This window comes from Rhipicephalus microplus, chromosome 7 (genome assembly GCF_043290135.1).
Source record: "Rhipicephalus microplus isolate Deutch F79 chromosome 7, USDA_Rmic, whole genome shotgun sequence".
Taxonomy (NCBI): domain Eukaryota; kingdom Metazoa; phylum Arthropoda; class Arachnida; order Ixodida; family Ixodidae; genus Rhipicephalus; species Rhipicephalus microplus.
In genome coordinates, this window is record NC_134706.1 from 118,950,368 (window position 1) to 118,975,939 (window position 25,572).

Genomic DNA, 25,572 nt, shown 5'->3' on the forward strand with positions numbered 1-25,572 from the left:
AAGAAAGGGTATTAGAACACTGGCAGAGACCATCCTCTGCACGCAAGGCATTGAGAGCGTTATTGCGGTTTCTGCGGGCAAATGGTCTGAGACAGACTGTAAGCAGCGTCGTGGATCGTCTGATGACCTTCTCTGTCTTTTTTTTCAAACTCTCTTTTCTTTCATCTTTTATCCCCCTTACCCCCTTCTCCAGTACAGGATAGCCAGCCGGTCTGAGAACTGGTTAACCTCCCTGTCCTTCCTCTTTCAATCATCCTCCTCCGCATCCTGAGTACTTTGGGCTGCCATTTAACCCGTGAGAGTGGAGTACCCCATTTCAACATTGAATACAACATGAATAACTGCAGCTTGAAAGAGAGATGCCACGCCGGTGAAACTCTAATTTCTGCGTCTTCTTGAGAAAAGATAATGCTGCTGTCGATGCGCGGAAATGACCATGCATGAGACACTACCGTTAACTTTGTTTGTGAAAGGTGGCGTTGAAGTGTAATAACATCTTCTTTGCTCACGGTGCTTGCACAATACAATACTTTTCATGGGTTATTTCAGATGCGACCAGAAGAAAGCGAGCGGTGGACTCATGCACTTCCGCTGTCCCTAGAAGCTGTGGCCTGTCCCCACTTCTACCGCCACAAGTCCTACGTTATTGCTGGTGGCCTGGGTGGCTTGGGTCTAGAACTCGCTGATTGGATGGTGACACGTGATTGCCACAAGCTTCTCCTGATCTCCAGAAGTGGAATACGTACGGGGTACCAGAGGCTTTGCATTAGACGCTGGAGCGAACAGGGGGCGACAGTGCTAGTCAGCAGTGATGACGTATCGATGGAAGAAGGTGTACTCAAAATCATCCAGACTGCCTCAAGCATGGGACCGGTTGGCGGTATTTTCAACCTCGCCATGGTAAGATGGTCGAGCACTAAAACCACATTAATAATATATTGAGCAAAAATGTTTCATGCATTCTTGTAAGCGTTCTTGTAATTAGACTCTGAAAAAATGAGCCTCTAGCAGTGATCATGAGGTGCATTTGCCCAGTTTCACTAGTCAGGGTGTATCTATTTCATGCGATAAATGTTTCCCTGCAGCAAAGTGGCTTAACAGTACGTATACTCCACTAGCCGTAACTTATGGTACCGGCGTTTCAGACACAGTATCAGAACATATTTCAGTTGCATTGTAATTTTGCAAATTAATGACCCCAACGAATATACTGAAAAGCAAACATTTCTTGATTTTTGGGTATCAGCAAAAACCACGGAATTTTGTGGCTCTAAACATAAGAGAGCTTACACTCACCTTGCTTTTTCCAAATATTTTTAAACCATAGATCAAAGAGCCTGCATGCGTACGCATTTATAAGCTGTAGGGTTGAAAACTTCGAAGCTTCATAACTCTCTTAAATGAAAGTTTAGAAGCTCTCAAGGTAACACTTATTACGGCATGGAACAAAATTGGAGTTTAAAGCTTCAGCAAATCTCATGCCTTGAGGGAAACGATTTCACGAGACACACCCGGCGAGTAACTGTTCTTGCTGCATTTCTTGTGACGCTGTACTGACTGCTACGAGGTGAATTCACAATTTTCTAAGCCTAGCAGTTCTGTATCCCCCGCAGACATGTCACGCACGTCCTCTGCACTGATGTTTGAACGCCCTGACCTATGAAGTTTCCGATATAACGGTAATGTGTGGTCCAACATGGTGCCTGTTCGATTTGAGTGTATAAGTAATGTTCGTTGCTCTGTTCTAAATTTACCTAGCCAGAACCGCAGTTAACTAAGACATTGCACTGACATTAGGCTTGCAGAGGCTTCTTTATCAACGCAGTATCAATACCTGGTGCAGGTCTGTGGGGGAACACTTGGATGTCTAGCAGAGTGCTCAAATCTTTAACACAAAAGTGTCTTATGCCGGTTCCAGCAAAACTCCAGTGACGTATTTCTATCGCAGAAATGACCTCGAACGAATGCATGAGATCAGAGGGCAAAGAAAAAATTCGCCGTGTAACTATGTTCTTCGATGCAAATGTCAAAGAGCCAGAGTGTTCGGACTGGAGGCACAGCGTTAAAAATTGGTGCATCTGGCTGAAATGCCATGAAATAAATGCTTGGATAGAACGCTGAGCCACTGGTAGGTGGCAGCACTATTTAGTCTTATCAGATCGTCCGAAACACCAACTTTTTTTTTCCGTTCACAGCGTTCTATTGTGAGCGCAGCATCAGCAACACTAGGGTCTCTAGAATTCCGTATTTATGCACTTTTAGTGAAAATACGCATCGTCTAAAATCTCCGTATCGATTTTCAGGCTCAGGTATGCTTAATATCTAATTTTCAATCGACAATGTTTTCTAAAGTACGAGCCAAGGCAGCAGATCAAGATGGCTAGGCGTTGAGCAAAGGCTTAACCGTTTGCCTGTTGGTTGAAGAGGCGACATACAGGGAAACGAAAAGGCAGAGAGACAGGCCAAAATAAATAATTTCTGCGACGAAGTATAGCAATTAAAAAGGGCTGTAACGGGAGTTGAACCCACGATCTCCACTAGCGAGAACACAGGCTGTGCTCGCAATCAATGGCGGCCTGCTCAGCCATTCTTGAGGCTTCGCAAACGTGGTGTTGCACGTGGTATATATATATAATATATATATATATATGTGTGTGTGTGTGTGCCTGCGATTGAACGCACCTCTTCTTCGTCGGCTTCTCCTACCATCGCCGTGTTCTTACGTTACTCTTCCCCCTCCCCTCAAGAAAGTCTCAGTTCAGAAGATACAAAATAACGCCATAGTTTGCTATTATGCACCATGTCTGTGTTTTCCCCTAAAAACAACACAGTGTGGTTGACCTCTTAGTTCACTGGTGACACTTATCATAGGATCTTGTAGGAATCTTCCCTTACAGAACTAAGTTTGACGTTGTTGAGATGCCATGGTGTCTTGTAAAGGACAAAGTCACCAACTTGGATCTCAATTGAAAGAAATTTTTTATCATAGATTACTTTGTTCTTGTGGTGGAAGGTGACTGAAATAATAAAAGCAGCTTTGCGCGCTTCTTCAATCGTTTGTCGTCGCTATTTTAGTATAGTTGGATGAGATGAAACTCTACACTTCAGGAAGGATGGTGCCTAGCCCATAACGTCGTGAGGCAATCTGTTGTACTCGTTTATAACCTCAGATAACAGCTTGGTACAACACTTGAGTGGCTCTTCATTGATCTTGCACTTAGAGGGGCTCTGCCACCCTTTTAGAGCATGGTTGGTACAGATCGGCAGAAACACTCTACTACCGATCGACAGAAAACGTTGCCGATTGGTAGTAGAGGCTGGCGACAAAACGCGAGCCAAATTTTATAGCGCCGCATGTGGCCTGAAATTCGCAGTAAGTCATCCAAATTCAGCTTAAAATATTTCTATTTTCTCGACAAATGACAGAAGAGGCTCAAAAATTATTCGTAGCAAGCCGAACTCGAGCCATTCACTGATTTGAACATGGCACGCTCGGTCGTTGCAGAGATCGCCGCTGTAGGCCGCGACTTGACCACGCGTGCGTGCGCAATCACACTGAAAAGCCGCGCATCCAAAGAAAAAGATGAAGTGCTCATGTTATGAGGCACAGTTGACGTGTTTGCTTTGCCCCTGCCATTCCTCCCAGCTTACCTTCCACCATATTCGTCGCGACGAGAGAAGAGAGAACGCGATTGCAGCGTGCGACAAATTGTTATAACTCTGCTCTTACTGCCCGGAATCTGGAAATTTTCGGCGTGTTTAGTTTGTAAGGCTATAAGCTCTCGCAGTACATTTCTTCTATGGTTACTTAAAAAAGTGTTCCAAGGTCCCGAAAGTCAGGTTACTATGGTCTGGTTTGCTCACTTGTTCATACCATTGCATTTCGATTGATGTGATGAGGTTAAGAATTATTTTACTCGGATATGTTGTAGAAACTGTTTAACCCTTTCTGTGGTGAATCCTGTTTCACGAAGACCTGAATGAACTTTTGTATTTCCCCGGCAGCACAATTGTTTTTAAGCATGAGATGTAAACGTCACTGTTCTCACTTTTATAGGCAAATGCCCATACGGAGCTAGTAGTATGGCGAACGACCAAGTGAATAAACCTTTTAGATGAGCCATATCCACAACATCCCCCAATGGTGTGCAACGTAAAATAGTGAAATGGCTCTTGATCATGAAGCAGAAGTTCAGTGTTCTATACTTTTTTGTTTTCGTCACCTTCCACCTCTGGCATGTATCGCAACACTGAATGTAGGTGGCAACTTCATTTACCACATCTGGCCATTAATATAGCGGCCACAACCGTGATAGCGTCTTCTCCACTCTGACATGCCCAAAATGTTGATGTACGTTCTTAAAATTGGTTGCGCGTAGTGCATGGGGCATATAGATCTTCCTTGGTTATTTTCTTTTGAAGATGACTACGCGGTATTCCAATGGATACGTTCATTTCGGGCGCTCATTGCTGCATGGTTGAAGTTCATGGTGGGACAGAAATATTGTGAATCTGGAGAATACATCTGCTTCGACGTTGAGTATGCCGTTTTTATGTTTGGTGTGTACCATACATCAATTGTTTTAACGAGCACCGCGGAAAAGACGGCCTTAAGTATCCTTACCACCGTATTCACAAACGCTCCTCGACTCGACTTCCACCCTTCACCCTTCACTTGACCGAGTTAAACAATGCGCCATCGCTCGGCTGAAAATGACGCTGGGCTACTCAAGAACAGCAGCAGATTATTGCTGACATGCATGACATGCCGTGCCTAGAGAAGGCGCTCCTATAGGTTTTCTCAAGTGAAGGTGAAGAGTTGAGTGAAGGGACGTTCTAGAATACGAAGGTTCTTCAGCCACTGTAGTGCAGAATGATCCGTTACAACAGTCAATGGCTTTTCAGGAAGGTAGCAATGTCATTTATTATTGGCATTTATAATTTTGAGGCATTCCCCTTCTGTACTAGCACCATTTACTTCGTGCTTAAGTATTTTGCCACAGTATTAGGCAACGGGATGTTCCGTGCCTTTCTCGTCAGGTTGCTTCAGCACTGCACCAATGCCTTCACCTGATGAATTACAGTACACAGTACACGATCTCAAATTGTCGTATATGCGAAGTAGCCGTTTTTCAGTTATGGACTGCTTCAGCTCCCGAAAAGCTAGCTCGCATGATTCTGTCCACGTCCACTTGCTTCCTTTGTGGAGTAGCTTCGTGAGTGGAGGAGCGATGTCACTGAAATTAGAATTGTATTGACGGTACGTTTTCACGGTGCCCACGAAAAGCTTGATGTCTTTCTCTCGTTTGGGTATCAGAAGTTCGAGTATTGCAGCCACGTTACTTTTCTTGTCACTATTCGTTGTGAAGCTGTGTGGCCCTAGTATTCAGCGCTGAATCCTGTGAATTAGCACTTCTTTCGTTTTAGTTTTATGTTCTCGTCTCAAAGTGCCTTCAACAGTGCCGAGAGGTGACGTTTGTGATCCTTAAGTGTCTTTGAGTATACGAACATGTCGTCGACGTAACTGCTAACATTAGGGAGCTTATGTTTGGCTGTTATTGATTTCATAGCTCCTTTATATGTAGTAGGAGTATTCTTTAACCCTAACGGCATAACAAGGCACTCATTAGTGATGACAAACCCAGTTTTGTGAACGCCTTTGGGATTGATTCAGACATGCCAGTATCCCGACGTTACATCTATATATTGCGTGGTGAAAAAGTTCGCCTTTCCGAAGTGGTCCAGAATGTCATCTATACGTGAAGTTAGGTGATAGTCTGGTACCGCTATGCCGTTGGGTTGGAGATATTCAATGCAGAGACGAGGGCATCATTTACCGTTATTTTCTTCTAAGGGCGACAACATAGGGCGACAACAATGTAGGGCATAGGGCGACAACAAAGTCTCAACAACACCTTGCCTAACGAGGGTGTCAAAGTGTTTGTTAATTTTCGGTTTCTCAGCCTGTTAACATCTGTTGGTGCTCGATAAAAAGGAACAGCATTGGTACGTGCAATATTATCTTGCTCATTTGTAATGCGTCCATTATCTGTCCCGGATTTTGAGAATATCTCGTCATACTTACACAAAAGAGAGTCGAGCGCTGCTGATGTCGAAACAAGAAAATAAAACAGCTTGCGTTAGGTTTAACCACGTGGCACCAGATGCAAAGGAATTACTCTATGCGCTGCAGTGTAAAAGAAACATAAATATGAAAGAACATCGGCTTCTGCATAGTCGACATTGTGGCGAGCTGCTCAAACACGAAGACGTAACAACTGGCACAGGTAAGTTTACACTTGTCCTATGTATACCTGTGCATTCTGCCTTTTATAAAGTTCTTTTTGATGTTTTGGCGCTGCGCGGCATGTTTTCACCTGTTCGTCGTTCTCTGAGGGTGACACCGATAATTTTTGCTCCCGCATTCACTGTATCGCCCTTCTAGGAAAAATGTGACTCTTTACCATTTCCCCGTAACTGGCACTCGAGAGTGAATCTGGACAGGTTGTTTGTTTTTGCGTCGCGTTTTCAGGTTCTTCGCGATGCCTTAATTGAAAACCAGACAGCAGAGATGTACAGGGATGTGTGCAAGCCCAATGTGATGGGCACTAAGTGCTTAGACAAGGATTCACGAAGAAAGTGTCCCGAGCTCGACCACTTTGTCGTCTTCTCATCAATATCCTGTGGTCATGGTCAAATTAGTCAGACAAACTATGGCTTCGCCAACTCCGTCATGGAGCGTCTGTGTGAACGGAGGGTTGCCAACGGTCTCCCGGTGAGTTTAGATGCTTCTTTGTAAAACGTACAGCTTGAAGTAAATTCAGCATATTCGCCGCTAGAAGCCGTACAAGTTTGTGTATTTCTGGAAACATTATTCAATATTACTTTCTGAGTGGGCAAAACCTATTTATTGTTAGCTGTTCTGAGAGAAGATTCTAAATGAAGAAAGACTTTTGAAATACTTCATAAATGTGCTGACTTTACTCACTAAAGCTTTCATTTATTTCACGCAGCAGGATTAGTGGACTTTTAATGTTCTAAGGGGCATTGTTTGCAAGGTTGCGTTGATTCTTTTTCATACTGCTACCCACAGTTGTTTACGCTAAGATTTCTTTTTCGCTTTGTAAGCTCTTATGTACATGAAACCCTACGTGAAACATTCAAGGCCTCAATAAAAACTACTAAAACTTTGTTTATAAATGTAATAGCAAATAATAATTTTTTTCACACAACTTCACACTTATGTAAAAAAAGACCACTTGTACGCTTTTACTTAACCGAACACAAGTTCAGTGTTGTGAGACATTATGTAAATAAATAATGTACCTACCATAAGTAAACTACTCATTGACAGTAATTTCACAATGATGTTGTTTGCAAATTCGGCTGATAATACTAATCACAATACTTAGCAAGAAGGAAGTGCTCCTAAGTTAAAACTTCGCAAAACATGAGGCGTGAAATGAACATATAAACCATATTTATATCGCAATAGAGAGTATAGCTTTCAAATTTGTGCGCTCTTACTAAAATAATATGTGACAAAGCGCTAATGCACGAATCTCAAGTCATAAAACTCATTCGATGTCCCGCGAAAACTCGCAGTTCTGAGCAGTGATTACGCACAAGATGGGTGTTCGTGAGCTTTACGGCCTGCGAAATTTCGCACTTGTAGTGGACGCAAGCTTTTTGTGTTATAATTCAGTCAGGCATAATATGGCATTTAACGTCGACGTGTGCACACCTCCCCGTCAGAATAATGCTTCCAAAATGTGCCTGGAAGCATGCTTTGGTATTCGGGAGTGCATTAAAAAGTTTTCAAGACAGGTATTTCATGATTATTTAGCGATAACGCCTTATGCTCATGGAAGTTGCTTGCGTGACAGGTTTGTTTATTTTATTCGAACAAGCAAACAGGTGATCAAAAAACGAAGCTGAATAAAACAACTGGTATTTAGACCAATCTCACACTTCGATTACTTGTTTGCTTTATGAAATACAGTATTTTTCATGAAGCACCATATATTTGCAGTGAGGACATTCTATGGAGGCAGTACCATATCATTACCAAGCAAATACACAGAAGAAATTCACTCTCACAAAAGTTGACATGGTACGAGATTCCATAAAGAAATGTTTCCTGACCCAAATGCAGGACTGGCTATCCAGTGGGGCACCATTGGAGACGTTGGCGTTGTCCATGACAGTGTGGACGTCGACTTCGATTTCTTTGAACTTCTGCTACAGCCGATATCTTCCTGTATATAGGTGATGGACTACTGCCTGAGCCAAAAGCAGCCCATTGTCTCATGCTTCGTTAAGAGCAGCCCGTCAGCAAAACAGGACAGCAAGAATAGACAAGATCTTGTTCAGAGACTGGTTCACATACTTGGTAAGTTTTAATGGCTTTTTGCTTGAAAATACGCTCAATATACACCGCATAATGTTACTCGTACTAAGTGTTTTTTTTTAAAAACCATACATAGTCGTCATTGGTGCTCTATCTGCTCTTTCAGCACCATTTCTTCCACTTGAAGAATGATTCAATTGTACCAACATGAGTATTCTATTCTCAATGTCAAACGAATAGTTATAGTTAAAAGACAACTGATAGCTTCTCCAGAGACAGCACTTGCTGCCTAACGCTACATTTATTTCTTCTGCACCACAAGAAACTACGAACAAGTGCTCCCTGTGTAGAAAGTTTCTTCAGTCTCTGGCCACGGGTACAGAATACTGTAGAATCGTGTCTACATGTCGAATGAATTTTGTTATGACCAGTGTTAGTCAAAACAAAGTATGAATCCACTTGTGTCTAAAGAATATTCAACACTTCATTATTGTGGTCTTTGCGAAGCGGCTTATGTAAGATGTTTTCTTGTATGTTTAAATATTGGCGTCTGTTGATTTATGTGCGTCATTTCTCTATTCATGTACATTATGTAGGTGATATCTGAAAATGCGCCGGTCTGGTGGTTTCTGGGTCATATCTAAATTGTAATTGATCCTTTCAGAACTTATCTCTCAGGTGCCTGTTGCAAGCTGAAGCTTCGTCGTCGTCGCCGATACAGCATTGCCAGCTGCGTAATCAATAGGCATGAAAATACAACCGATAGACTTTGAATATGAAATGAGAAGAACCTGCCCAGGGTCTATTGGGCTTACATCATCAAAACTATGATATATGACAACGTCAAGACCTTTCGGAAAGAGAAAGTTTGTATGCAGTTGCCCTTGCCCTAACAGGAAGCTGCGCTGAGCAACCACATTATACAGTATTGAGTTCTTCGGCAACTGTTTAATAAGGACCTAGAAATAAAGCATTCGTTTTACTGAAATGCCAGCGTTGGCGTCAATATAACTTCATTATTAACGTCGGCATCACTGGTTGTGAGCAAAACATCATTATCTTGTGCGTTACCTAGAAATCGAGAAGGGTGCAAATAAAATAAAAAAAATTGTGGGTACGAGTGGAGATTGAACCCAAGTCGTTTGGTTGGCAAGAGGGTGTTATACCACAGAGCAACGAGTTTTTTTTATTGGCTTCCCGCAACAGCCAAAGCATTCATGACATGAAGGCGATATTCACAGTGCTCTTGTTGATTCGCCGCTTGCAATTTTTTGGCTGAATTGGTTTGCTAGAATAATTTTATGTAAGCGACTTTATCCAACAGAGGTGGCCACACGGGTTTCTCTCGTTTTACATAGAAGGCACCTCGTAAAAAAGCAAAGGCTCTCGACAAAATGCTCTCTAGCTCACCGTATGACAATGTGACATCCTACATCCATGCAACATACCTGACATACCGGATCCATACCTGACATACATACAACACAGCAACGCGTCTGCTTATCAATACAGCCAAATAATTTTCTCTGCTTGGAGATGCAGGGAAAGTAACTTTCATGCTTTATAGACACACGCGTCTTGTATACATGCTTGTCAATACAACATGAACTATGGCAGTTATATTGCGTGGTACAAGCGTACATTGCCATCGAACGTCAGAACATGCGATTATCATAATGACTGCAAGGTATAAAGCCAGTCAACCACGTCAAAAGGCACCCACGTTATTGCACCAATTACATTGAGGCCACGTAGTGGGTGCACAGCAAGTTCGAAAAGATTTCATGTACTAAGTGTTTGAAGTATGCACAATCAACCGGTTATCTCCATTGCATTCTACTAAAGGCGAAGCTTAAGGATCTTGCAATTTTCGTCGTCTGTTTTTCTCTTGAGTAAGCAGCCCCAACAATAGTGCATTGCTTGTTACACTTCTATGGTATTACTACCAATGAAATCTATTGTATATGCTCCTAAAGTGCTGCTTTACATATATCTGCCATTTTACCCATGCAAATTGAGCGAATCCGTAACGAAGCCTCCTGAGGGCGAATGACGTTTACCGCCGCCTTCTTTTTTGTACGTTAGTGTTCAAATACACTCGCTGTCTTATTTTATATTTTCCACATAACAATCAAGTTCTATTTATTCAAAATGCATCGTCTGTAACAACAGGTACAACACTACCAATTGATTATACTAAATTGTGTGCTAATAAATCAAACATTTTTTTTCGAAGCATTTGTATTGGCACCCGTTTCTCCCATGCACAGACATGGCCATGTAAGAACGTACAATGTCGATTTCCGTTATATTTAGGTTATCTAGCTTGTGGGAAGCAACATGCCAGCAAGTACACCTCACGAAAGCTACATCGCTCCCGTGTTGTCTCCTATTTGATATTGTTAAGGTTTAAACTTGTAATCACTGTCAACAATCGGGCCTAGCACTGTTGGTATATTACCATCAGATTTTGCGTGACAAATAATTTGTAACCTTCTTGTCTTCGTATCTGCGAGGTAAAGTGAAGCAGCAGTTATTTTGAAACTAATTCTTCAGCTAAAGATGAGAAGAACTACTACATATCCTCTCTTTACCTCTCGTGCAGGCATACGAGACCTGTCGAAGACGAGCCCAACCGTCACCCTCGCTGAATTGGGATTTGACTCGCTAATGAGCGTCGAAATGAAGCAGCTGCTGCAACGTTATTTCGAGGTGACCATGTCTGCACAAGATGTTCGACATTTCACAGTGGCCCAGTTAAAGGCGATAGATGAAAGTGGCAACGGCAGAACACCTGTGCCTGAAGTTCCACCTCCTGCCGAAACTGGACAGGGTATGTAGTTTACAGTGCGTATAGCTAGGGGTCACTCGGCATTGGCTGCACTTACGTTTTACCCTTCCGAAAATGCACGCCTTACAATCGTTGGGTGATCTTTTTACAGATGGTGCTCATTCAAAATTTGCGGTGAGGTAACACAATCATAGTGCAATAGCACAAAACAATAATCGTATTGCTCCGCACAACAAATCTTCTAAAAATACGAAGTTCGACACAGAAACACATTGGCTTAAGTGCGCAGTGATACATGACACATTTCCCGACCTGGGTCATATTATACGCAGGTATGTTCTGCAGAAGCCGCAAAATGGTAAAAGCGACAAAAAGAAAAACACCCGATTACTTTACTTTACCCTGCAGAAGTGCATATCACATCCATGAATTAACAATAACGGTGAGTGTTTTCTTCTTTGCCAACTTAGCTCAATAACATGGGGGTAACAACAATGTCTCACCTGTTCTTTTATCACCTTGCCATCGATCTGAAACTCATTCATCCATTATAGTTTCATCTGAATCATTTGTGATGCGGTGTCAATCGGTTGTAAATCTAAAGCACCGACTCCCACTCAATCTCACAGTCAATTTGATTGGCATCTCCAGAAAAATGATTTTTATTTTGCCCAACATGCCCATATAATTATTTTATCAATTCTAGAAAGAGTTTTCTCGTCAAAAACACAAGAATAAAGCTGTCATTTCGTTTATTTTCTTGTATAAGGTAACGGATAAGAACAAGCAAAAAAAGAGTGTTCCACATTCACCATAATTGAAATAATTTGAAGCAACGTAGGGAACACAGGCCAGGACCACAAATGAAAGAGTGTTTTTTTCTGATACTTCGGATCGCCGCCATCCAGATGCGCCCAGACACATTTCAGCAGTTAACGCAATGCAGCCCTTCCTTCCCCTAAAGTGTCCGGTGAGAACTTGCACTTCTTTTTTTTAAACCTGTCCGGAACTCTCCTATTGCAAGTTGAACGTCTCGGTAAGACCAGGTCTTTCACATTGCTTTTAGGCAGGACAGTACCCGCCCCTTCGGTGGATTGCTGACAGAGTTCCCTTTTTGGGTAGTTGATGTGGCAGTGAACCTTCATAGCTGATGTACGTTTCACTCTCCCATGAGTTAGTCACGAAGGCTTTTCTGTTGCGCGTCCGAAAGCCGTACTTAGTCGGCATGTCGAAGCTGTTCTCCGTCTCTGGTATGAAGAGGGAGCAGCCGACCCCCGCTGGTAGCCGTCACAGCAACAGGCAGCCATTTCTGTCCTCTGCGGTTATATTGTCGTGACCAAACTCGTGGTCCGGGAAGAAAACAAGAGAGAAGGCAGTCCCGGGGCCTTGCTACTGATTGTCTCTTTTGTAAAATCTCGTTTCGGGAAACCAGCACATAGTCTGGTTTTAGGTTAGGCGCCCTGCAACGTCTTCGCAGGCGATTTGCCGTCCTTTGCCGACGTTGCTCTGTAACGAAGGAAGAATTTAGCAATCCAACATTTAAGTGACCCCACTTTTTTCGTTAGGGCTTCCTTGACAGTGCGCACTGCCCACTTGGCTGCTGCGTTTGACTGCGGATGATATGCAACAGCTGTCACATGACGGACATGGTTATCCCGAAACAATGTCTTTGTCACCACATTTGTGATTCGGGGACGATTATTGACCACAACTGTGTGAGGCAGGCCTAAACAAGCAAAAATGCTCCAAAGGACTTCTACTGGGGTATTAGTTCTCGCTGTTTTGAGTAGCACTTCCTCTATCTATTTCGCACTTGTGTCCACCAGCACAAGGATCATGTGATCTTCCACCGGACCAGGAAATCAACATGCAGCCAAGATCAGCGCTTGTCAGTTTCAGGTTGACTTGAAGGAACCTAAACCGCAGGTAGTGACATACACTGCACACAGGATGAAGAATGTTTTACCAGACTCTCTTTATTTTAGTCTTAAGCAAGATGCCAAAAAACGCGCGCTCAAAGGTCTTCGTTGCCCTAATGCCCAGATGGCTTTCGTGCACTTCCTCCAACATGAAAAAACGCACTCTATCGCACAAAAGGGCACGGTAACTCGAATAAAATAATTCGTTGCTCACTGCCAGCACATGTCTACGAGTGAAGAAAGGCCGTTAGCACTGTTGTTCCGTATTCCTTTGTCCTAGCCAGTCCCGCAGAATCCACGTTATTACTTCACAAAACAGGCTATCTTCAGTTGTGTTCTCTGCTAGCTTCTGTTGACACAGAGAAAACTCGTCTAATGCTTGCCCCTGCACCTCGTGTTCTACCGCACGCTTTTTTCTTGCGCTTTCCTAATTAGGCTGAGGTGAGAGACTCAAATAATCGGCGTTACTGCTCAGCTCTCTTTTCTAATATTCCAACTCATACTGATACTCTCACAGGAGTAATGCCCAGCGTTGGTTGATGATTGATTGATTTTGGCGGTTTAACGTCCCAAAACCACCATATGATTATAAGAGACGCTGTAGTAGACGGCTCCGGAAATTTCGACCACCTGGAGTTCTTTAACGTGCGCTCAAATCTTAGCACACGGGCCTAAAACCTTTCCACCTCCATTGCAAATTCAGCTGCCGCAGCCGGGATTCGATCCCGTGACCTGCGGGTCAGCAGCCGAGTACCTTAACCACTAGACCACCACGGTGGGGCTGCCCAGCGTTGGATCCTTGCCACTGTCTGTAGAATGGGCTTTTCTTGATGAAAAAACCCGGTCAATGGCTCGAGATCCATAATCAGCGATAGCCGGTAGCCAAAAAACTTAAAACTTGGTCACACCAAAAACTAAGGCAAGCCCTTTCTTTTCAATCTGCGCGTGGTTTTTCTTTGCTGGTATCAATGTACTCGGTCTAAAACTTATCGGGTAAGTTTTGCCTTTCATGCGATGAGACAGAACTGCAGCCAAACTACACAAGGCAGCGCGAACTTCAAGCCAAAGTTGCTTGCAAGAATCAAAATGAACCAAAAAACCTTGATTTTTATAGCCTTTTTTGCTTCTTTATATACGCTTTCTTGCACCTGTCCCCTTTTCCAGGGAACACCCTTCGTCAGCGTTGCATACAGTGGTGCTAGCATGGTAGAAAAATTGGGTAAGAATTTTGCGCAACACCTGATTAAGCCAAGGAAAGAATTTAACTGGCTCACTGAGGTTGGCGCCGGTGCCCCCAATACGGCACTGACATTTGTCTTGCAACAGGTGCAGGCCTTTTTCTTCGTTGCGGTTGCGGGGGAATTTTAGCTCTTTTTCTTTGAATAGGCATTTGGTTTTGATGAGCTTCAGGTCACTCTCCTGTAGCCGTTCGAACACTTTTCGTAGAAGATACATGTCGACTTCTTATGCACCGGTAATGCTTCTGGCATGCCTCGGAGGACTGATGCCATGCCCCTTTGGAACAGAGCTGAGGCGGAAGCGATTGCAAAAGTGAAGCGGTTTTAACAGTAAGGTCCCTTATGCGTGTAAAGTGCGGCTATCTTTTTAGCTTCAGCATCTAGAGGAAGCTACTTGTATGCATCACGTAGGTCCAACGTGCTAAAGACTTCCCCTACAGCAAGCACTGTAAAGGGATTATCAACCTTCGGCAGAAGGCGTTATTACAAGTAAGTAGCCAGATCCACCGTTTTCTTTAAATATCCGCAGAGTCCTATGTCACCATTCTTTTTCGCCCCAGGAGCTACTGTGTTGCTCATTCAGACACGCTGATCTGGCAAAGCACTCCTTCTACCAGGCAATGAATCTCTACAGAAAGTTGTGTACGCAATGCATAAGGCACTGTCCCTGCTTTGCAAACGCGAGATCGAGCACCGAGTATAGTTCATGTTTAGTTTAACCAGAAGCCCTCTACAGTAACCCACATTGTTGTCAGAAAGCTTCGAAAATTCAATATAGGGCTTTCAACTGCGCATTATTTTGAACAAAGTTTAGACACGTAACATTTTTGGCGTCTAAAAGAGACACGCTAGTATTGCGAAATTCCTCTATCGTACGACGACCGCAGAGCAGTGTTCTTTCACAGTCCACCAGCACTAACGTACTGGTCACGGTAACTGTCTCACACATCACGTCCATAGTTAATTTGCCGATCACGGGCAGAGGTTCCGTAAAGCATGACAGCCGTAGGACAGTTATGGTAAGAGCTGTCCACCACCTCCTTTGTCTCTCGTATACACTCATTGCAATTGTACATTCACCTGCGAGGAATTGTCGGTAATATTTCTCAGTCTTTGCCCTCTTCACCTCCAAACTTCCTCGACAGGCCGCGAGACGTCTATGTCAGTCGCACTGTGCGCCACCAAGCCACCAAGGCAAGCATAAATTCTTCGCTCTCGCTTTTATCTTTTTCCACGACACATGTAACTGACATCCGGGAACAACTCCAGTGCCATACCGATCATAGACAAGTGACCATTCCTCCCGCAACGAGGAATTTGATGTTTTGATGTTAGCACACGTTAAATTTATGTGGCCCGTCCAACGTTCGCCGAGAGGGCTACTTCTTACAAAATTGGTGCTCGGCGTCCCGGACTTCTATCGTCGTAGTCATTGAAGGGCGTTCATGGTAACACTTCAATTGCCCACTCCAGTCTCCTGAATGTCACGGACGTCTTCCTGCGCCTTCTCGGAAGCCTTGGCTAAGTCCTCAGCCTCGTTTAAGCTCAGCTAACCTCGCGTCAACAAAGAACGACGTGCGTCGTCATCCCGGAGGTCTAATTGTTGGCGGAATCGCAAACTATGCGATCTCGTAACATACGGTCCATGGTACTACCGAAGGAGGCTGGTTATCGCCACCTGCGGACGATCGCTGCAGCGATCGTCCACAGGTGGCACCTGTGTTGAGAAAACACAGCATGCTGTGTTTTCTCAACACAGCATGCTGTGTTGAGAAAACAAGGCCCCTTTTCATCTTGACGTTAACGTGGGATTATCGCCAAGTGACGTCGACACCCGTGATAACTCCGGAGCCTTCAAATCTACGTGCCATTTCATCTCGCAGCATTGGGCATTCCGGAAGCCCTGAAGGTAGCATGCTCTCTTTCTCTCTCTTAGTGCTTATGTAAAGCAAAGCAAGAGAAGAGTGCCGTCCATAAGTGTCTATCACTGGGATGACACCTCAATAGGTCGGCACAAGGAGAGGGGAAGTGGGAATAAAAGTGGATAGGAAAATAAAAGCAAAAGAAGTAGAAGAAAAAAAGGGGAGGAGGGAGCATTCGAGTCGTGTTCGCGTGCGCGCATCGAAACGCTCAGCAGACCCAACCATCCAGAAAGGCCACCGAGAAGGCCGGGAGAAGTGGATCCGCCGAGTTGTGAGAGGTGGGACGAGCCGTGTTGGCGCGTTGGATGTCGGGAGAGCGCAGAGCGCTCGCCGGGGCTCGAAGCCGCGGCTCAGTAGAAAACAAGGTCCGGTGTACTACGAAGGCGGGTTCACTGGACCTCGGTGCGATGAAACAAAAAAAAGCATGCTCAATAATCCGCTTTGCCTTGCAATACAGGTTAGTAGGTATTTTCCAGCTCTATGTTAGCGCAGTGATAACCGCTTCCTGCTGCTGCTGCCTTGCCAACTGTGTCTTAAATTTCTTTTTTTCTTGTGTGGCACCTGTTCCCCATTTGGCTTCCGGGAACTTTGAGGCTAATCCTGGTCCTATTACTGAAAAGTAATTGTTGGCTGAGCTACTCACTGGACTAAAAACAATCAAAGCAGCCATGGAGGACATTCAGGCTAACCAGAAAGACATAGTAGAAAAATTTGGCATGCTAGCAGAAATAAAAGATGCCAAGGAGTATCGCATGATTAAATTCTCGTTATTGCCTAAGCAAGTGAAGTAAATTGAGGATTCCGTGAATCAAAAGCAACAAAAATTGGCATCTATTGAAGACAAAGCTGATGATTCTTAAAATTGGATTGAAATAATTATTTACGGCCTAAAAGAACCTTTCAAGGAAACGCCTCAGATGCTCCAAAACACTGTCAATAAAATGTTTGAAAATTAATTAGGTGCAAAAGCAATTTCTGTTGAAAGATGTCACAAGCTTGGCCGGGTAGTTAGAAACAAGCACAACCCAATTATTCTGGCGGTTGCCCCGTTGCGGTGGTCTAGTGGCTAAGGTACTCGGCTGCTGACCCGCAGGTTGCGGGTTCAAATCCGGCTGCGGCGGCTGCATTTCCAATGGAGGCGGAAACGTTGTCGGCCCGTGTGCTCAGATTTGGGTGCACGTTAAAGAACACCAGGTGGTCAAAATTTCCGGAGCCCTCCACTACGGCGTCTCTAATATTCATATGGTGGTTTTGGGACGTTAAATCTCACGTTAATATTCATATGGTGGTTTTGGGACGTTAAATAAGGTGGTTTTGGAACGTTAAATCTATTTTAATGGTTACTGATTATCTAGAGAAGGTGTCTGTTTTGATGTGGATGGGAATTCATTTAGTTGGGATGAAGCGAAAAACTCACATGTTAAGGTAAATAATTAGGAATGAAAAACGACGCAACACACGCAGCACTCAGTCCTTGAAGATACTAAATATAAATTGTAGAAGTGTACTAGCAAAACCTCAAAAGTACTAAGGGTGGCTCCTGGCCTATAATCCTCATATTGCTATCCTAGCAGAGACATGGTTGAACGATAGCATACTTGATAGTTAATTTGTTTCACTGGGCTTCCGTGTGTACCGGAATGATCGTGGTAGTAGAGGTACTGGGGTAACGATCCTGTTCAGTCTCTGCAAATAATAAAAATTTGTGGCATACATCATGTCGGGAGCATATTCTGCAATGCTTAATATGAAAGAATAAGGTATGTTATTGCGGCTATTTATCGCGCACCCATTTCCTCTATGGATGCTCTGGATGACTTATACAACTACCCTGTTGCGCATGTGAAGCCTGATGATTGACTATTCTAGCTGAATATATCGTTTTACCGCATATCGATTGGCGATCTTTCTCTGTGCAGCGATCCAGCGACAAACCCGCTGAAATAATGATGGATATAACGTTTCCTTTTGACTTCACGCAAATCGATGATTATACTCGAATACAACAAAACTGAAGTTCAATGCTAGATCTATTTTCATTAGTGGCTCAATCTCTGCTCAAGCTAGCTGCTCTGTTTTCCGTGAAATTTCGAATTATCAGGCTGTTACTTACGCTCTCTGATGTTGTTTTAAAGAAGAACTGCAAGAAGGTTTGTTCCCAAACTTTTCATGCACAGATGTCACACAACATTTGGCTTAGTGTCATTTAAATTTGATTCGTTTTAAAGTAACACTGCTGACGTTGACTATTTCTGAAAGCGTTTAAAAGACGTCATGATTGAGTGCATCGATAAAATTGTTCTGCTAATTGCAAAAAAAGAAAGGGAACAACCTCAAGATTTATCGAAGAACGTTGCTGTGGCGAAGACGGCCAAAAATACTCGAAAATCAAAGACGGAGCTCTAAAGACGTAAGTGTTCTTCAACATAAAATTTATGAACTTGCTTCTCAAGTGAAATCAAATGCATTGTCTGACAGCGAAAGCTATTTTGACCAACAATTTTCACTTTTCATGTCTTCGTCTCCCGAGAGGTTTTGGTTGCTTCTAACACTGTCACCACTGATAATTTTTTAAATTGATGGTGTAAAAACTAGAGATGATTTGTTATTTCTAATGCTTATAACGATCATTTTAAATATATTTTACAAATGATAAAGGAGTCCTGGAAACACCTATTGTGGCAAACCCATTCCTACCTGATATTGTGTGGGAAATTTGCAAAAACTATTTGAAACTTGATGTTAATAAATCTTCAGGTCCTGACAGAGTGCCCAATGAGTTCCTAGTGTGTCAAGTTTGTGTGTCAAAACATCTAAATATTATCTTTTCTAAATCTTTGCAAGATCTTCAAGGTTTGGATGACAGTGGAACTGCAAAAGTAATGCCCCTACATAAGAGTGACAGTACCATGTATGAAACTTACTATCGCCCAATCTCATTATTCTCCACTTCCAGCAAGCTCCTTCAGCATATATTACATAGCCATATTTCTGAATTCCTTGATGAGCACACTATTTGATCAGAATTGCAGCACAGATTCAGGAAATGATTTTTAACCTCTTCTCACCAGGTAACTAGTGTACGATTTCGCACTAGCTATATATTCTGGAAAACAAGTAGATGCAATTTTCATGAATCTCGCAAAAGCTTTCGATATGGTCTCTCACAACAATTAGCTGTTCAAATTCGATTTATATCTTGAAAGTACTCAGCGTATAAATTGTATTTCCGCTTATCTTTTAAATAGGATGCAATACTTCTTCAATGATCATTGTTCCCGTACAGTACCAGTTAATTTGGGTGTCCCGCAAAGCTCAATGCTTTGGCTACTCCTATTTTTGTTATTTATCAACGATACTTCACATTGTATACCAGTAACTGTCATTTTATATACTGATGACTGCATTCTGTACACAGAGTTGGAAAACCAGAGTGACGAAATCAATTTGAACGATGCATTTATTATAGTCATTAGTTGGTGCGATAAATGGCAGATGTCAGTCATTTTGAAATGACCCTTTTTATGTCAATTACTCATAAGCATGGCCCTCTTCATTTCACATATTCAGCGAATATTTTATTGCAGGTGGTACAACACTACAAGTGCCTTGATCTTTCGATTTCACATGACCTAAACTGAACAAAACACATAAAAACTGCAATAAATACATTGAAAAACAAACTCTATTGTCTTAAACAAGCTCTCAAGCTTTCCACTCCCGCTGTTCGCATTACTGCTTTCAATGCAATCGTTCAACCTACACTACATTGCGCATCATTAATTTGGTACCCTCACACTAAAACCATTATCAACGAAACAGAAAAATTGCCAAGAGAGTCATTAGATTAACTTATGACAGTTTCGGACATACTTCAGTAACATGTTTATTTGCAAGAGGCAACTTCCCAACTCCAACACAAAGAAACACTGTGTTGAGATTGAAAGTTTTCTTTCAGTTAGTTAAAGGTTGCTTTAGTCTAGACATATTACAGATACCTCATTTTTCGACGGGATATGCCACTTAGCAGAGGGATGCGTTCACAATGAGTCTATTCACCACCCGAAATAACGCATTCAAATATTCGCTTTTCTCCAGGACCACTACCGAATGTAATAATTTTAATAACGATGTTGTTTCGCAATCATCTTTGAATCTTTTCACTAGGCAGCTTCAGCAATAACTGTCGGTACTGTGTTACATGAAGTAGTGCTGTGTAGTTTGTTCAGTGTAGTGATTATTTTATGCTGGTAGTCATCTTGAATGCAGTGCTTATTTAATTTTATTAGATGCCCTTGTACTTGTTTATTGCGAATTGTCAGATTTTGTATCTTTTTGATATTCTGAAAGTCTGTATATACTTCTTTATTTTGTTGCCAATTTGTTAATTTAACAATTGTGTAGCTACCCTGCTGAAACCCTTTTTGAGAGTTGCAGTATTGGCAAATAAATAAGGTAAAAATAGGTAGCGGCTTCTGGTTAGCCTCCTCAGTTCTGACATGATCTTTGACACACTCTTGGTTTCCTTTTGCTTCCACATGAAAAACACAACTGGCTGCCATTTCAGTACCTTGCGGGTTTTACTGATCTCCGAGACTTTCCACAACCTGGTCGTAGCTTAAGCTGCAGGTTTACCGGAGGGCTTGGATTACGTCCTTGTAATACACGTACAACGCGGTCGCTCAGCGAAAAAAACAAGCAAAGTGCGGTGCTTTCCTAATTCTGTTACTTCATGATCTCGAAGTCTTCAAGACGTATGCGGTACGTACCTTAGTTTCCCGCTGCTCCTTTGAAAACTGGTGGACGAAATCTCATGCCTTCTGGTCGTCCATCTTTAGTAGAAAGTTATGTCTAGTAATATCTCATCTTCGGCACCACTGAAGTAACGTAGCGGATACAGGTTAGGACCACAAATAAGACAGGATTTATTTCTGAGAAATCGAACTGTCGCTGTGCTGGTGAGCCCAGACACAGTTCCGCAGTTAGCTTCCATGCAGATATAATGGAAGCAGGGATTGACGCTTCTACGCGACGCACATATATACCATATAAAGTGGATGGAGGGATGACAGCTACCGTAGCAGTGTAGAGCATCGGACGCTTTATTCGGAAATCGCCGGTTCGCATTCTGTCGGTGGCATGTTATCTCTTCGTCCACTTTGACTTCTTGAAATATACATGACAAATATTTCTAATATTATCACCTATACTCCCTGTGGCCTTACTGTTGTTTAGTTCCTATTATTATTGCGTCTAACAAAGAAAACGAGGCCCTAAGTTTTTACTTTTCTTCGACTAAAGTTATGTATTTTTACTTAGTGCTTCGAAAAACTGGTGTTTTTCATCCGTGTCTTCTTGTGAATGTCTGATTGCGCAAACATGCCATGCCAGGAATGATGCTCCCGTCGTAATCCCATTTTTTATGACATCCTCACGTATCTGCAGCGAATATATCGCGTGCAAAGAGGGGCCCACCTGTGCCCTTCGATACTGACCGAAGAATGCTGCTGTAAATGGAGCATAAGGGTGCACACTTCACCATCGCTTTTGCGGATTCATTCTCTCCGAGGGAACACCATTGTACTTTATTGCTCCAAAATGACGTTTATACAATTATTTTTTATTTAATTTGAACGAAAACCCATTGAGACAAATTCTGTCTTGAACTGTGTACTGTTAATATCCAGGATATGATGCTGCAGCAAAAATAGTCATGACTTTGGAGTTGTGTATATTAGTTCTGCTTTCCTAGGTCTTGGCAATAAAATTTGAAAAGGAAAGTATTATGTTGCATGGGACATTATTCCAACCCTCCAAATGTACTAGGCAGCACAGCTTTCACGCCGCATATTTTTTATGCTTAAGTGACACCGATGTGCAAGCAGATTTTATTATATTCGTTTATTTTCTCTATTGAGTATAACTTGAACAACATTTAGGTGGTTCACTCATTATCAGATGTACATAGCTAGTTCATTCGTATGTGCTAGCTCCACATTGTCCTCAGCTCGGCGCAAATTACTGTACTTGAGACAGCTGATTGACATCTTATTGCTCTAACACATCATATTTCCCCTACAGTTGTTACACCTGGCGACAATTTTTTGTGGCGGCACAGCCAGGGCTACGAAGCCATAAGACGCACTTTTTTAGAGGTGAAGTTTGTTATGGCGTGGGTTGTGAGTCTCAGTTAAGGGTAACCACCTCTCGTCAATTCTTCAACCGGTCATGGAGGGCGGTACTCATTCTATACGCTGAAAAATGCAAAATGATACGACACAAGAAGGCGTTACTTGTAGAAAAGAAGGATTGACGTTACACGTACAGAAGGAGAGAGGAACAATCGCGCAACTACGATCGCGTGTTCTTCAGCGACACCGTACGCCCACGGCGTTCTATAGTACAATAAAAGTGCCGCTTTAGCGCGCGCTTAGCTTTAGAGGCTCGACGACGGAGGGTGGACAAGGCTGCTGAGCGGCGTGCGCACAGGGCGACGGCGGCTCACGCTCGAAGAAGGGACCCCGATGTGCTGCCTCGCGATGCAGAAGCACGCCATGAAGCTACGCGCCCGCGCCATGAGAACCCTGCAGTAAGACAATGGGAGGCTGAAGCGGTGCTGCAGTGGCGTGCGGACCCAGCTTCGCCTCCCTCTCCATCATTCACCCCGTGGATATGCTGTCATTTTTTTAATGTGCTTCCGCATGAAGTTCGCAATGGCGAATTTTGAAATAATACATCACATCAAAGAAAAAATTTTGAGCACCTTCAAGCTTCACCTATACAAGTTGAACGCGATAGCAATATTCTGTTTCTAGTGTGTGCCCTTGCCACGCAAATGAACCGGGCACGATGCTCGCCATTTATTTTGCATATTTATCAATTTTTCAGTCATGCGAAAATGGCCGATTTTTCTTTGACGCCAAGATGATGATTTTTCGCTCACAACTAACGACGCCCACGCCGACGCCGGGATTTCTGCAACACGCGTTTTTTTTGTCGCGTTAACATAAAAAGAAATGATATGGATAATATATTGAAAAAGTTTCATATCATTATTAAGAAAGTATATCCTGCGGAGGATTTTTCTTTTTTAACACGAAAATATTTCATTGGAGCCCATCGCGACTTCGCAAACATAATTCCATCACGAACATGACATTGCGAATTATAAAGAACTTGCTTAGAAAAAACGCGAAAAGTAAGTGACACATATGCCAGCAACCACGTTGCCGACCCAACGTCCTGTATACGGGCTTGGTACTAAAACGTGTAGTATCACAATGATTTTTATCTTGGTATGAGCGTACGTTGTCATCGGGCGTCAGAACTTGTTATTATGGTAACGACTTGTGTTTGAAAACCGGTCACCCATTACAAAAGACAAACGCATTTTTGCACTAATGACTCGCTCACTGGATTTTGTGCCGACCGGTTGTGCAGCCGCGATCTCCGACGACACCGCAGCTCTGGCTGACTGGCTCGCCCGACGCCATATCCTGACACCGACAAGAGCTCTCGCTGAGTCGTGCCCCGTCCTCGGACTTCTGCGACCGTGTCCATCTTTCCTATGTTCTCTTTCCGTATGAGGCAGTCCCCGCGGCCTCTCTCCCCTCCTGCGTCTCTCTCTATCCCTATACCTTTAATACCTATTCTTTTTAATCCCTCCTTACCACCATCTCTCATGAGCTACTGTTGAGGGTGTCCTCCTTTTGAGAAAGAGTTACAGGGCGCACTTTTATCTTATTTTTTTTAGGAATAACTCCCCCCCCCCCCCCCCCTGCACGTATTTCCTTAATACCGGAGGGTGCTTACTGAATTCGGAAAGATTTCAAGCGCACTATCGCGCGTTGTTTAAAGCGCGCTACCCATTAAACAAAATGCAGCCATATGCAAAAGCTTCTCCGATTACAGCTGCTTTTAACTTTACCGATTACATTGTAGCATCAATTCACAAATTAAAATTATCGAATGAATTCATACAAATAAAAGCATGCACAACGTTGTTCAATTACAAACTAGGTACATCCTTATGCTATCGTTAAGGCGTAAATCTGTAAGTCTGTCAAGCGTCGCCACTGATTTTGTTTAAAGCAACATATGAATTCTTTTTCTTTTACAACCATATATCCACTACACAAAGTATGCGAGCGGCTTCTAGGGCATTTCGCGACAAAAACAATGAACCAGTGCGAACACACTGTCACATTTCAACTCTGTGGAGGAGCAAGTGTCAATATTGCCTTCACTACTGGGGAGACAACGATACCTAACGTGCACGAACGTTCCTCTAGAGCAGCATCATAAATCGTCAAGATAAAGCTATTTTTCGGCAGTAAGCGCTTGTAAAAACTGGTAAGTTCCCGTCCGCATCAGCCGGTGCGTATTGCGCGATGGAGACTGACAATGCTGGCGATAGTGCTGGCGTCACCTATCACACCAGGAGCTTGAAAGATTTGCGGTGGCAGCAGCCACGCAGCGGACTGTGACGCATCGGCATGTCAAAGCGGCGCTCAAAATTCTCAAATGGCAGCATCCCAAACTGTACATTTCTTTTTCCGTCTCTTTCTCTCTCATTGTGCAAGTCCCTTTTTTCCATTCCACGAGTGTGGTGAAGCATTCTTTGTAGTATAAAAGTAAACATTTATTCAGTCTTATACCTTTCAGTGTCCGTTTGTCTCACAAACCAGTCAGTAGGCTCTTACTATTCCTGCTTCGTGTACGCAATTCATGCCAATAGGTTTTTTTGTTGCTAATCGCATCGTACTTCTACCTCACATTTGAGGAGGCGAATCGTATCTCTGCAGGTGTCCGCACGAACCACTTACCTCAACACTGTTCCTTCAATTTTCACTTAAAACCATCTTACTCGTCATCATAGTCTGGTTATCCAGCTGACACAACTTGGTATGTAAATTTTCACAGACTGTTTTTTTGTTTCAGATTGCTAAACATGGAACAAGGTGCTTCAAATTATAACCACAGCGCCGCTTTCATGCTTTTGGGATATAGTCGAGTTGCACACCAACGTAGGGCATCCAAGTACCGATGTCCTCGACTCAGAATAAACATTCTCAAACGCGTGAACTGACATTACCATCATTTTTTTTCCATAGTCCACCAATGAACAAAACAAATTTATCTTTCAGCTAGTCTTGAAACGACCTCTTCGTACCCCATATAGTTTTCTAATATAACCCAGACGCCAGCAAAATGGTAATCGTACCACCTACGCCTCAGTTTTAAATTAATTACATGCTTTACTGCCTCATTTGTTGCATTCTTATGGAATCCAATGGAAGCTGTTGGATAGTCATTCATTTATTTAAGTCAATTTCAACAATCACCTGTGACT

The 25,572-nt window shown here is 43.0% G+C and overlaps 1 pseudogene; it reads left to right on the plus strand.

Annotated features, from left to right (window-relative positions):
• LOC119186094 (fatty acid synthase-like) overlaps positions 1-25,304 on the plus strand; it is a 57,518-nt pseudogene extending 32,214 nt beyond the window's left edge.
• The last annotated feature ends 268 nt before the right edge of the window (positions 25,305-25,572 follow it).